The sequence below is a fragment of the Typopeltis vanoorti genome, chromosome 21 (genome assembly GCF_054136105.1).
Source record: "Typopeltis vanoorti isolate ZY-2024b chromosome 21, IOZ_Tvanoo_1.0, whole genome shotgun sequence".
NCBI classification, from domain to species: domain Eukaryota; kingdom Metazoa; phylum Arthropoda; class Arachnida; order Uropygi; family Thelyphonidae; genus Typopeltis; species Typopeltis vanoorti.
Genome location: NC_143569.1, coordinates 2,189,325 through 2,202,409, shown reverse-complemented (window position 1 = coordinate 2,202,409; position 13,085 = coordinate 2,189,325). Strand labels below are relative to the sequence as shown.

The following is a 13,085-nucleotide window of genomic DNA, read 5'->3' as shown; positions in this document are numbered from 1 at the left end:
TAACAATAAAATAGGAAATAAATAAAATGGCGTGATGCTTAAAAATGTATTCAACATTTATTGAGAAATGATGCACTCGTGAGTCTTTTCTTGATGTAATTGATTCGCTGCAGATTATTTTTATCTCGTAGGATTAGACATATACGAGTACAGTACAGTACGTTATATTTTGCTAATAGTCTGAAAGGTCGAACTCCTTCCAGCTTCTATTCTTCTATTCCTGTATTAGTGAATCGTTTTCCTTCTTTATTCACTCTTTATTATAATCATTATAATAATAATATGCGTACTGTCAGTGATCACCGTTCCATATTGTCCCTTTTTCTATTAAGTATACCTTTCAATAATCATTCACAAGTTCACTGGTATTTCTACAAAAGAAATCCGTTTTGAAGAAGTATTGTTGTAAATGGGGAAGCATTGTGCTATACAAGCGTAGAAGAAAAGAGAGTAGTAGAATTACAAAATGCATAAAAGGTACAACAAATATCGTGATAAGTGTGTAGAGACATTTTTACCCACATGCTTAGAGGATAGCTATATTACATGCCCCGATCCAAAAAGGAATATGGCATGACATTTAGAGACGTGGCCTAATCATACAGGAACTATGGCATAGCAGTACAGTTCAGATAATTTCAATTTGGAATAAACCTATTCACTACACAATAGATAATCCTTTCCTCACTGGCTTGCACTTCAACCTTTATCCCAGAGACGCAGCATTTCAGCTCTATCTCTTCCAAGGTATTTCAATGGTCACTGCTCCAGTGAATTGGCAAACATCAATCCTCCACTTGCCGTTAAGCCTGTGGAGGACATATAAAATGATGTTGGACAGCTGCTCCTCTTGTTAAAACAAGAGGAGCAGCTGTCCAACATCATTTTATAGTACAACTGCAAACTCATCGAACTTGCTTCTCATCTTCCTCATTTATTCCTTCTACCTCTGTCCTCTAAAACAGCCTTCCCCATATTGTGTTTCCCAACAATCTTAAACTACAACTCTTTAAGACGCATGTCAGTAGGATTATTCTTTCTCAATCCTCATCTGCACCTCACGCACGGCACTGATGTGCCAAGGTTCTTGTACCTCTCGTATGTGGGATAAATATAAAAAAATACTCTACGCACAGTAAATGGAGAATAAAGTTATATATATATATGCTCATAGTCGGCGCAGTTAGCCGAGTGACTATGCGCTTCGCTACTGTATACCTGGGAAAGGAGTGTCCTGGGTTCTATTCTCGTCGCCGACATAAGGAGCTTAGGTCTTGGGCGTGGACCGCAGGGTTTTCTTCTCCCCAGTTTATGTGAGGTTTTTCCTCCTGCAAGCAGGCAAACCGGCCTCGTGAACACACGCTCCTACAGACATAGGATACCTCCAGGAATATGGAGTAACCAACCTATTCCGTAGGATTTCGGTTCCGAATGTTTACGCCGTTAAAAGTGTAGGTCTACGCGTGAGCGCAAATTAGGAATATGCTCATAATGTCCTTAGATTTATTCCGTTGATATCCGTGATTTTCCTCAATGCTAAATGCTGCATGCAAGAGAAACACAAGATGTTTCTCTCTTTTAAGTTTTAATCCATTTTGAATTACAGTGCTACGAAAATGCTACCCTATATTCTTTTTCGCAAGAATTAGCAGAAATCGCTTCATATTCATTTACTTTTGATAATACTCAGATCTCCAGTCAAGATCCATTTCATTTATTAGACTGATTTACACCTCTTCTCTTTCCTGGCACAAATATCTATCCATATTCTGTGAAAGAAACATGAAAATTAAGAAACATTTCTGTTCCTTCATTATGCCCTTTCTACAGTTTTCTCCAGAACTGGCCACCACTATTCCTGCACTTTTTCTAATCATGTAAAATATGAGCAGTTAATAGTCAACTTACATGCAGAGTTCAGAAGCTTAGCTAATCGACTTCTCACCCTCCTCTTTCATTCCATCTACCTATGTTTTTAGACCAGCCGACGCTTTTTTTTTGCTTTCTTTCACAGCGTGTAATTACTGCTTGCTCAAGAAACACAGCAATAGGTTTCTTCTTCGAGTTCACCTCCTATGCGTGCTATATTCTTTTTCAACTATCTTGTGAGAGATTGATTAAAATAAAAAACGGGATTTTCTCAGGTGTTTCCGAAACGGAGTGGATGCCCAAAGACGTTACTTGAAATGGAGAGAAAAGGCCAGTTCTAATCTCTTTCAAGAGAGGCATAAGTGTTTAGGCCATTTTTTTCTTCAGAGGAGGCTTATGATATTGAATAATTTTACCGTAATAAAAAAAAAACGAAAAAAAAAAACCACGTGTGTACACGTCATAGGTATTTGCTAAGATCACAACTAAGAAGATCATTTAAATAGTATAAACAAATATTTAACAATCGTGACTAAATTATATTTAAACTAAAGCATATCGATTAAACTGGTCCTAATATTCCTTCAATTCGTACAGCCATGTTAATAAAAATCTCATATTTAGGTATTGTAATTATCACATATTACAGTATCCAAGTAATTATATTCCTGTGATCATACACTTACCACAGTATCTTGATTTATAACAAAAAAAAAGGAGTGTAAACTCGGAATTGGAATCTAGAATAGGATTTAGTACTTTAAGTAATTGTAGTATTTTTAGTATTTTTAAGTGGCTCCTACCCATAAAAAATGCTGAAAACCTGTAGTACATTCGTATCGTGGATGAGTTAAGCATTTTTTTTTTAAAACTAATGTTATATTAATTTTATAATTTTTTACATTTTCACGAAATCCTGTTCTAGAGATAAGCAGGGTATTGAAGTAGTCTCCTACCTGAAGACAATCACAAACATCTATTCTCACCGTAGGATTACAGCACGCGCCTGTTATTTGGAGATCTTATACACTAACCACTCGGCGAACCAGGCCGGCTTTAGTTGATTACTAATATATACTTGGTAGAACAGCAAAGATAAATCAACTGAATTCATGATGTTGTATTCTGAAATGTGTTTCAACTACAATGCGCAATTAAAAGTAATAACGCTTACCTCATATTTTCAATAACAAGAAAATATATTTCGTTGAAATCAAAAACAGATATTCCTTGACATATATATTTATATTATACAATTATTTTCCATAATTATTAAACATAAGTATCTCTTAGTTTCATTCCGTTGATATGTGATTTTTACCCAATGTGATTACTTCACTCACATGGGGTAACTGCCTGAGTCCAGCCACGACATAGGTGTGGTTTTCACTCTGTTGTGAACTATTTCTTTTTCTTGCCATAGTCAGCTAGCGTCATAAGGAGGTGGCAGAGCTTTTCCTCCTCTAAACTCGGCTTTTCATCCTGAAAGACAGGCAAACGCTAGAAGGATACACGCGATGAGATCTCATAGCCTTTCATAGCAATTCCAGACTACCACAAACATCTTCACTGCAGTCGCCACTTTCATCTTCATTTGCAATTTCCTTTGAATCCTTCATTTTCACGAAGAGGTGAAAAGAAGTGTGAATGCTAGAAGAAATCCTTCCAGGATTTCTTCTAGCATTCACACTTCTTTTTTTTTCTAAAAGTGGAAGAAATCGAGATTGAAAGGGTTTTTTTTCACTCTTAGGTTTCTGCCTGGTCTCTGACGAAAACTAACCAGTTTGAACCAGCTTCAGGTCATTGAAACCTTATTAAAATGGACCAATAGGAGGCGAATATATGGACGCTTGGGTATAGCGATTTCTTTTTAAGGAGGTGGCAAATTTCATACGAAACTTTTATAGCTTCTATATTCGACTTTGAAATAATGCTGGATTTAATATCCACTTAATTTTTTATAATTTTTGCATCGCCGAATTGAAGCCTTTTGCTCTTTATTTTAGTAGAACCTAGGTCTTTCCAACCAGTGTGTTATCGTTACCAGCTACATTACTATAGCACTGTATGTTTCGTTTCATCTGTCCTAAATATTTCAGAAATGGCATCAAATGAAACATGATTGTGTGTTTGTAATTTTGAAGGCCTTATATGCATGTTATTATTCACTGTAAATTGATTATAACAACAATACAAAATAAACTATATAAAAATTTATTTCATAATCAGTCCATAGTCACATTACGAGTATAATAAAGAATCTCAAAGTGACATACGAATATAGAGAGGATCGCAGCTTATCCTATGTAACCTTAGTCGAGGTATTATGTACTATAAGTTTTCAGCCTGGTTTCGGAGAGTAACAAAAAAGTAATCCTGAAAATAGAAATCCCAACAAACCTAGTTATGCTGTACATCTCTCTCTCTCTCTCTACCTGCTAATAAAAAAAACTAGTTAAAAGAACAAACCTCGTTGTTTCATACCTTTTAAAATCATTCTTCATTTTCCAGGTCTGAAGTTTATTTTGCTCAAATAAGAGTTTAATCTCGTTATTTGTTAACAAGATGTTACTTGACTTCCTAGTGAATGATTTCTCCACCACAGGAGAATGAAAGAGGCTTTGAGACGCTCTCTTCGATCTACAGAGGAACGTCCGCTGTATTAGTTTCCTCTCCGCGAAGTTATAAAAGCGGACTTCCCAATGGGCAATCAAATTAGATTAGATGGACGGTAAGCAGTGCTTTCTGCATGTTCTGAAGCTTTATATCTCAGCAGCATACAAATCGTTTCTTTCCACAAAATCTGCCCTTATAAAGATATCGCAGCACTCTTAAGAGGAATAGACTGGTGAAATGAAAGAGAGACTGTGTGCAATCAGTAGTTATCTCCTTGGCAAGTTAGCTTCCGGAACAGTTATTTAGAAATTAATTTCTGTAAGACATTTTCGAAAAATAAATGAGGAAGGCCTTGTGTGATGTTGTTTTCATTGTTTTCATTTTTGTGCAAAATATCTTTGACAAAAACGAGCCTAGTCACGTTTATTATCATGGTATAAATTATATGGCATTAACATGTCCATGCTGCGCATGGAAGATTTTACTACACGGGAGTCTATGCTGTTTTAAGGGGTGAACTGTGTATTATAATTTTGATAACTGAGAATCCAATTGAAATTCACCTTTTACTTTCATTAGTTTCCAGTATGCTACAACCTATATATATATATATATATATATATATATATATCAATATATATATTGACATATGGCTGTGAAACATGGACATTAAAGGCAAAGGAAATTCAAAAAGTAGGAACAATACAATTTAGTATGGAAAGAAGTATGCTTGGTATCACCAGACTGGATCATCACAAAAGGAATACGTGGATAAGAAATCAAACCAACGTCTCTGACGTCATAGGAAGAGTGAAACATCTGAAGTGGCAATGGACTGGGCATATTGCTCGAAGACAAGATCAACGATGAACAAAAGAAGTATTGAATTGGATTCAGCGAGGGGGAAAAACGACCACGACACCGACCTAAATCACGGTGGATTGATGCTATCATCAGAATTGCAGAAACGATATGGAAAAGGAGAGCCATGGACAGACAGTTTTGGAGTAATCTTGGAAAGGTCTTCATCCAGCAGTAGACTGACAATGGCTGCTGCTGCTGCTGATGATGATGATAATAATGATGTCTATATTAAGAGAGGTATAATTACGAATCATGTATACAAATAATTTTACTTCTTTTTCTGTTTTATTTACTTTTAATTTATTTCAACTTGTTTTATTTACATGAACAGGATATAATGTAAATTAAATTAGCGCAATGAGTGAATTGCAGCTCGAATTTTAAAGAAAATAAATTTCTGATTAAATAGTTTGTGTTTATTCACTTACCTTCCAGTAATATAAAACATATTTACCTTGGAATAGTTGGATTCTAAATAAACATAAGTACTCCATAAGTCAACATGAAATACATTTCCTTGAGGGCCACTGCAGTTATCAATATTAAAATTGTTAAGGAATCTCACTAAGAAAAACAAATTTTGTATTCAGATACCCACGCACTATACTGTTCGTTTTCTCATTATCTGCACACGGTAAATAAACGTTTATATTGTGATTAAATTCATGAAGGGGAAATAGATATCTCGAAAGCGTTATGAAGTTACCGATAAATGAAGAATATTTAGATTATGAAAACTAAGTAAAAATAACCCTCTACAGGTTTTTTTGTAAACAAGCCATCACTAATAATCTGTTTATTTTATTTTATAACTAATCGCACCCATGAAAAATTATAAACCTATAGTACTTCAGTAATATCTTGAGATGACTAACGAATGGATAATTCAGAAACCCTCTTTTAGAGAAAACTTTGAAGTGTTTAAGCCTTTCATGTTTCCGAGAGATAAAATTCATATAACGCTTAAAGACTTTCACGAACATACGTACTATGGTTGGATTCAAATTGCATGTTTTGATAGATAGAAAAATACACTACCCACTGTCAGCCATGCTGGTTTGTTCAGTCTTTACCTTGTTCAGTCTCTGAAGCTGAGTTTAAATCCTTGTTGCCTTTGTAGCCTTTCGAATGCTTACCACACAGCAGTGATTGCCTCCAATTAATTTGTTAATTTAAATACTGTTGTAGTGAGTGAGGGAATGCCATAAATACACGATTAATAACGGTTTATTAAGATGGTAACTAGTCGATACCATTATACAGACTACATATACCCAGTGGTGTAGCTAGAGCGTTTGCCGCCCAGGGCGATCCCTGGGTTTGCCGCCCCTCTTAATACACACCAAAAATACTACAAAAAGTCAAAACCACGTATCGGGAAATAAATTAAAACACTATGTTTATTTTTGAAGTAAAACTTTAATTTCAACATTCTAAAATATTATTTTTCTTGCTTTTCTGTTATCAAAATCGTCGATGACATTGGTGAAGTCTGTTTCATAGTAATGTAGGTAATTCTTAATCAATTTTATTTAGAAAAACTCCTCTCACAACTAGCAACGCATACAGCAATTGTGAGGAAAATTCTCAGTAGTATTACAATATTTGGAAATGAGTTCTCGAGACTGTATTTTAGAATTAACTGCAAAAGTTCAAAAATGTTCAAAGTACCTCCCGGGGAGGACTGCCCCCCCCCCCCCCCAGCTACGCTTCTGAATATACCAAATGTAGTTACCGAGTACGTAATCGAACATTAAAACAATATTTTCGTATTTATAATGCATCGAATAAAGCATTATAAAATACTGATCTTTGTCTGCATAGATGTTGTACCGGAAACCTTCCACAGAAGATAATAAATAAAAAATAATAATCCATTAGCAATGTATCTATCTATTCCTCTTTCCCTTAAGATGGATTTTTCATTAAGTAATAAGATACGTGAAGAAATCGTAATATATTAAAGATAAAAGAAAGTTTCTTTTTTAAATTTATTCAATTTAATTTTTTTTCTTTTTATGTAATTACTCTTGGAATTCCTTTAACACATTCAATTTACATCTGAAAAATTCCACCTGCAGAGAATCATTTTTGAATATCCTCATACGACCGGTCGATGGCGCGCAGAATTTGTGCCCAAAACGAATGCCCTTGAGAAATCCTTTCAGTTTAGTAGCCATGGCTAACTTACTGATTTTTATATCAAGAACGGAAGAGACTCCGCAATGATTGCCATTTCCGTCTGTTCACAAGTCATTTGAAATTCCATCGCATGGCTTCGTGTAGTTCCCTGCAACTGAACGGCTGAAGTATTAATAAAACAAAACTAATAAAATTTGGACAAATACAGTATATTCGCATGCGACTCATTTTAGCCAAATGATTCTGAATAAATGAGCACTAATATTATATTTTGTTGTTATATTTTTTGCTGCAGAAGAATATCTTCACATCGATAGGCAATTTTAGACAACCAAACCATCTAGCAGATAAAATGTTATATCTACTGCAAGCATAAATTCCACTGAACAATACATATCACGAGTAAAAATCATATGATTGCCGCCATTTATATGCTATTGCATAATATAACGTTATCGATAAATGATACAGTATAAAATACATCTTTGCAAATAACCCATAGAAACTTAACCAACCTTTTAAAAGTTACTTCATTTCTTCTCCATTTACGTGCAAGTTAGTGATAGTCCACATAATGATATGGCATTAGACCAGATTTTCTTCACAACCTTCTGGCTATCTATTGAAAGATTTTAATAAAACAGATATAATAATTGATTTGTAATATTTTGAGATTAATTTACATATATCTTCCCTGACAAGAAAACAAAACTAATAAAATTTGAGCAATACCATTGGTATTGCTCTGATATTTCTCGAAAGGAGAATTTATTTTCTCAGTAATCATAAATAATAATAATAATAATAATAATAATAAATAAATAAATATATATATATAATAAAATATATAAGTATAAAAAATAAAATCATAAAATATATAACTAAAAAATAATAATGTAATCCAGGTTGCTGCTTCTAATAAGATCTTTAACGGAATAAATAAAACGATCTGAACCTTTGATCAATATAACCCGACCTGAAGAGCTATTTCGGTATTTTAACTTCATTTCTTACCTTTACAACATAATTTAGTTCGATTGTGGCGAAATTTCTAGGTGATATTAAGCAACATGTAGAAAGTAACTGCATTCGTAGTTTTTTTTTTTTCCCGAAACACAGGAAGAATATGCAAGATGTTTGCGAAAAAAAGCTAAGGTGCCTGTCTCGACGGGTTCTTCATTTTTGTCCTATTGGGCAAAACTCCCAAATGAACAATGCACTAACACTCGGTTTCACATTTTGTTGAAAGTGATTGTACAGCATCTGAAAAATCTATAAATAGAGCACGGTAAGAAAAAGAATGTGGAAAAGAAAATTGAACCATTTGGCAGTTTTCACTTATCTTAAAAGCGCTCGATTTCTTTTAATAATTAACTCCAACTCATAAAATTTGGCAGTTCCTTTCCCGTGAAGATTTCTGCAAAATAATGATATTCTACTTAGAACCAACGTGGAATTTCGGTAATAATTTTTGTCATAAATGGCATTGATGTAGTTCTCGATGTTCATAGCAGTAATGCAAAAATATATGTTTAATACAATATTTGTATAACTACATTACGATATATTGTATTAATTTTTAATTTGCAGAGTCGAAAAAAAACTGTGTATGCAGTTATATATCGTGATTAGCTACCTAATCCTGTCGTTCTTTGCTCCAAGCGCCATTCTTATATTCCTGCATTAATTTTCTCATACAATTATCCCCAAATTATTCAGATCCCTGTGGATATTATATTTTGAACGTTTTCGGAGAAAAGTCATCTTTTCAGCTGCTTTTGTTGACTATTTTTGTTTGACTTTTCTAGTTATCTTCATTCATTCTACATGACTCAGTTATGTCAATATATCTCCACCTTCTTCAATCGATATTCTTCAATCCAGCTTTCCTAACAGCGAAGTCATTTTCCTTGGAGACATTAATGGCCACAACACCATCTGGTTTTCCTGCTCCAGTTACCTAGATGAAGGTAGAGATGCTGAGTAATTTGCCATCACCAACGACCTCACCCAAATAATACAGAGGCCTTCCTGAATACCACACAATCCCAATAACTCTCCAAATACCTTGGACCTCTTCCTCGTTAGTGACCTATCCAAGTACACCGTTAATTTAGTCTGTCTTCTAGTATCTCAGACTACAATCTCGTTCTGATATCTTCTCATATGTTCTTTCATATAAGAAGAGATCAGAACACAATTACTCGCATCCATGAATCGTGTGGCATTACAAGAAAGCCAAGTGGGATGATCTACGCAACTATTATGCCACATTTCCTTGGACTGATTATTACTACCAACCATCTGACCCAAACCTATGCACTGAACGTATCACCGAAATAATTCTTATTGGCATGGAAAAATTTATTCCCCTTTCCATCCTAAGTTCCTGTCCTTCATCTAAACCTTAGTTCTCCCACAGGTGTGTCAAAGCTGTACAAGAGAAGAATCTAGCATACCTTAAATAGTTTGCTTCCAGAAGTCCATCTGTCTAAATGAAAGCTGGGAACAGTTGCAAGAAACTATCCACACATCAAAACTTACTTCGAAAGAGCTAAAAGTAGAAAACCTGTATCCTGCCCGCATGGTAGTCATGCATTTCGGTCTCTAGTCAAAGCTATTTGTTACAACTTCTGTCAACAGTGCATCACTGTTGCAATTATATTGACGCGGTTGCATCATCACGTACAGAAAAATCCAATCTGCTAGCTTCCTAATTCTCCTCCAATTCTTGTACTACTGATTTTGATAAATGCCCACCAACAATTCCACGCACTCCATACTCAATGTCTACTGTGTGTCTTTTCGCCAAAAAAGAAGAATTTTGCTCTAATTGGATACCAAAAATTCTCCTGGTCCGGATGTCATTCTTCCAGTTATCCTAAACGTCTGTGCCCCTGAGCTGAGTGTACTCCCTTTCCGTGTCGAATTTTTACACTCTCTTATTCCACCGTATTTTCTACCTTGAAGAATGGAAATTCAAGCTATCCCTAAAATGGGAGACAAATCAAAACTCTCAAACTCAAACTACCCTCCAATTTCTCCTACTCCAGTTCTTTCAAAGTAATGTAAAGAGCTCTCAACAGCCAACTACTATCTCTAAAACGCTCAGCTAATAAATGACCACAAATATCAGTTCCGTCATTGTCAGTCAACAGGTGATCTACTCACTTATGTCACCCGTATCTGGACAAACACCATGGATAGGTGAGGTTTTCCCTTGGTATCTCCACAGCTCTTGACATGGTCGGGGATAAAGGCATGTTAAGTAAATTCCTATAATTTGGTCTACTCCCTGACTTCTGCAATTCGACTGCTTGCTTTCTGACCGAACGCTCACTTCGGGCGATGGTGAACGGTCGCTCATCTTCGTAGTATTCAACCAATGCAGAGGTTCCACAAAGCTCTGTTCTCTCACCCACCTTATTCCTTCTATATATAAATTACTGACTCTAGTAGACTACTAACCCAATATGTAGTTTTGCTGAAGACAGCACATTGCATTCTTCCCTTTCATTTGACAAACCCAGCAATGCACAAATCACCACAATCTCCACAACCCTAACCACTGCCACCTTAATCATTAATTATTGGGATTTGGACATTCAGGTAAATTTCAATGCAAGCAAAACACAATTCTGTCTTATATCACACGAAAGCCTTGTCTTCCAACCTTACTTTTGCCAACACTAAAATCCCCATGCAGGATTAAATTTCTCTTCTTGATATAACACTAACCTCAATCTATCTTGACACAAACATATTTCAAATATGTTTTTGCTCCTTTTGCTTCAAAAAATTACGTTTTCTTTTTCTCTCAAAGCGCCACTTTAACTCCAAACAGCTCCTAACTTTAACTCCAAATTTGCCAGACCATTGAATACTGCTTTCTATCCGGGGTGATGCCCCGAAGAGCTCCCTAAAGATACCGGACTCTGTCCAGAAAAGGGCAATCAGTAAGACTAACCAGTACACTGTTAGAGTGAGTGATACACTTCACTCACTTTCACGCAGGCTCTCAGTTTTGTAGATGCATCTTTTCCAAATACTTCTGCGGTCGCTGTTCATCAGAATTAGCATCACTAATACTCGCACTCTCTGTCACAAATCTAGTGCTTCTCCTCTACATTGTCAAAAGGTAGAGCGATCCATTGCGATAATTCCCGATATACATTTTAACTGATACTAATAAACATTTATTCTGAAATATAGCGCCAAGCATTTTTGGAAAAAAAATTTAATTAAAAAATTAAATATTTACCTCTTAAAACTAGCTCATTATATACAATATTGAAATTAAATTTCCATCAAATTTAGGTATGGTTTAAATGATTTTTTTCACGCAAATATCGGTGCTTATTTCAGGATATCAGTATCATTATGGTTGTCAGTATGTTTCAGGGTAAATGACTAAATGTGAACAATAACAGACAGGGAGTTATCGAAATCAGTCTCAAATTTAGAAGGTATTCGGATATTTGTTTGCTTTAAATGTTTTTTTTTTCCCAGTTGGTATTCATTTCATATCACTCGTATGAAATTTTGATCTCCTTGTAACGTTCTTGGCCCAGATGTTCTGAACAAGACAGTGAATCGCCATGTGATTATTAGCATCAAGATCAAAATTGCTGCCTTATGAAACCCAACCTTCTCTGTTAATTTTCATGTCCTTTGCAAACAGCGGCTTTGGAAAACATTTTTGGGAAAGAATCCCACAAATGAAAGCTATTAATTCTTAAATGCCAGATAGTTTTCTGAATTGGCTTTTGTTTGACTACATGTCTGTAAAGGTTTTGACTCTGTATCTGATGTCACTATTGGCATCAGTTACAACTTGATTTGTTAATATTTTTGAAGAATGAAATTTTATAGTTTATAGACGGTTATAGATGCGGTAAATTCTTTTCTCCACGTATGGGAACTGTGGCTCCCACTGAGTCGCCAATTGTAACTAAGTGAATACGATTCTTCAAATTTACGATTACTTTCCGGTTGCAAAATATACTGCCTTCACGTACCACCCCAAGGTTGCACTTTCAAATTCACTGCTTCTGTCCTTGTAGTCTAGGTTTTAAGATTTATTCACTAACAGTTATGGACTACATGTCGCAAACTTTTGAAAGAGACAATAAAAATGATCTACTTTCCTCCCCTGCATGCTATAAATGATAAAACAGAATAGCAGACATCATTCATAACTTTACTTTCCTTAATAATTCTTCACATCGGCACTGCTCAAACATTACAAAGGGAAAATTCCAGTTGTTTAGAAAAATTAGATTCTATTGGAATTATATCTGCTATTAATGCGGCAAAGGTTTTATTCTGCGATGCTCATTTCAAATGAGAAAGGTTGTGTGCAGGCACTAAAGCCTGCACACAACCTTTTGTGTGCAAGCTTTTTTCATGTTGTGTGCACTTGCCTGCGCACAACTTGAAATTAAATAAATAAATAAACAACTGGTGAAAACGTCAATGAAACTTCGACTTATAGACGACTTTCATCGCCGAATGAAACGCCATCTTGCGTTTTGTGAGCATAGTTATCTGTTCCATGTTCCGTCTCTAGAGAAAGGTTTCCGATTTCCTTTCAA

General features: G+C 35.2%; 1 protein-coding gene across 2 annotated transcripts in view; it reads right to left on the bottom strand.

Annotated features, from left to right (window-relative positions):
• LOC150094598 (thyrotropin-releasing hormone receptor-like) overlaps window positions 1–13,085 on the bottom strand; it is a 208,342-nt gene that overhangs the window by 105,651 nt on the left and 89,606 nt on the right. For both annotated transcript variants that reach the window (XM_090410978.1, XM_090410979.1), the window contains exon 2: window positions 8,007–8,110. The gene's annotated coding sequence lies outside the window, so the exon portion shown is untranslated. The remainder of the gene's footprint in view (window positions 1–8,006; window positions 8,111–13,085) is intronic.